Below are 2,442 nucleotides of genomic sequence, written 5' to 3' on the forward strand. Positions count from 1 at the left end.
CTGGATGTTTATGATATGAAACTTATAAATAATTTTCCTAGTGTTCACCCAATTATACAGGAAGGCTTGCGCAGATAGTCATTGTGTAACTATGCGCGAATATCCGAAATAATCTTAGATATAATATCAGAGTTTATAAAGAATATTATTTTGAGTATGCGTGTGGTCTCTCTCTCTCTCTCTACATATATATATATATATATATAAATTGTATAGTGAGCTATATATTTAAATTAACAATGGTATTTGAATTACCCTGATTTTTAAAATAAAAGCTCCCTCGCAATAGGACAAGATGTTTGACAAAATTTTCGCTTACTTTTCCCATCATTACGTCAGAGATTTTAGAAAATTTCTGAAAATACTTTATGGTGTATAAAAATCAGGGGCTACTTTCTCTGTCTTGGTATAGCTTCAGCTCCTGCATTTTCTGTTTGGTTAGAGATGTCAACGACTGAAGAGTGGAAACAGTATCTTATCGTAGGCAATGATATTTCTGGTATATTGATAATCATGAAATATACGTTTGAAATTTTTGGATTATTTTAATTTGTTTCAAAACCGTCTCTGGACTTACACCGCTAGAATTCGGGTTTCGATACCCGTAGTGGGTAGAGCACAGATAACCCATTGTGTTGCTTTGTTCTTAACTTCAAAACAAAGCAAACAAACAAACCAAACGATCACTCTTATAGCGCACTCACAGTCCAAAAGTGCTAAAGCTAATTTTTGCGCAACGGTCTATGAATTATGAATCAAGTGTCATGCCTGGCTCACCTTACGACGGATCTTTTTCAACTTTTCTATAAAGGTTCGTTGCATCGTTGTGCGTTTACATGCAAAATTTCAGCTTTGTAGTGTTAGTTTGCGATTTTTTTTATCGTTTATTTGTTACTACTTTATTGGTTTCCCTCCATTCGAATGTGTACTGCAGTGAAGTTTTTTCTTTCTACTTGTTTGACGATTTCTTGCTACCACAGGGTACTGAATTGATAGATCTTCACCAACTTTGGATTGTAGGTTCACTAGTTCGTTACACAGATACATGCAAAGTATCACCTTTCTACTTTTCGTTTTACAGGAGTTATGGCTGGTTTTGCGTTTTTTACTATTACTTCGTCTCCTTTCGACGGATCTTCTCCAATTCTTGAATAAAGATACGTTGCATCTTTGTGCATTTAGATGTATGTTTTCAGCTTTGTAGTTTAGTTTAGCGATTTTAGTAGTCGTTTATTTGTTACTACTTTATTGGCTTCCTTGCATGCGTATGTGTAATGATGTGAAGCTTTTTGTTACAATTTCTTTCTCGATTTCTTGCTACCACAGGGTACTGAATTAATGGATCTTCACCACATTTGATATGTAGATTCATTTATTCGTTGCGCAGATACATGCAAAGTTTCACCTATCTACTCTTCGTTTAACGGGAGTAATGGCAGGTGTTTCGTTTGGAACCAGTACTTCGTCCCCTTTCGACGGATTTTCTGCTAATTTTGAACGAAGGTTCTTTGCATCGTTGCGCATTTACATGGTACTTTTCAACTTTGAAGTATTAGTTTTGCGAATTTTTGGTCGTTTTTTGTCACTACTTTATTGGCTTCACATCAAAGTGTAAAGGTACTGCAGTGAAGCTTTTGTTACTGCTATTTTTTTCGATTTCTTGCTACCAGAGGGTACTAAATTGATGGATCTTAACCAATTTGGGTTTGTTTATTCACTAGTACGTTCCACAGTATTATGCAATGTTTCACCTCTCTACTATTCGTTTTACGAGAGTTATGGCAGGTTTTGCATTTTGTACCAGTACTTCGTCCCATTTCGACGGATCTTCTCGAAATTTTTTATGAACGATCGTTGCATATTTGCGCATTTACATGTAAAATTCTAGCTGTGAGTCCTTCTTTTTGCGATTTTTCTGGTCCTTTTTTTACTACTTTTTGGCTTCCCTCAAAACGTACGTGTACTACAGTAAAACTTTTTGTTACTGCTCTGTTCTCGATTTCTTGCTACCAGAGGGCACTAAATTGATGGTTCTTCACCAAATTTGGTATGTAGGTACACTTTATTGTTGCGCAGTTACATGCAGAGTTTCACCTTCCTACTATTCCTTTAAAGGGAGTTATGGCAGGTTTTGCGTTTTGTACCAGTACTTCGTCCCATTTAAACGAATCTTTTTGAAATGTTTTATGAAATTTTTTTGCATACTTGCACATTTACTTGCAATATACTACTTTTGTATTATCATTTTTGCGATTTTTGTGGTCGTTTTTTGTTACTACTTTTTTGTAATCTTAAATATAGATCTAGGTAAAAAATCCAATAATGCTATACTCTGTGTTTTATTAAATGTATTGGTATAATCGTATTTCGGATCTTTGTATGTTTTCCAAGTTTTCTATTCATAAGTGTCGATTTCATTATTTCTGTAATGAACCTGCTTAT

This window comes from Limulus polyphemus, unplaced genomic scaffold (assembly GCF_000517525.1).
Source record: "Limulus polyphemus unplaced genomic scaffold, Limulus_polyphemus-2.1.2 Scaffold2608, whole genome shotgun sequence".
Taxonomy (NCBI): domain Eukaryota; kingdom Metazoa; phylum Arthropoda; class Merostomata; order Xiphosura; family Limulidae; genus Limulus; species Limulus polyphemus.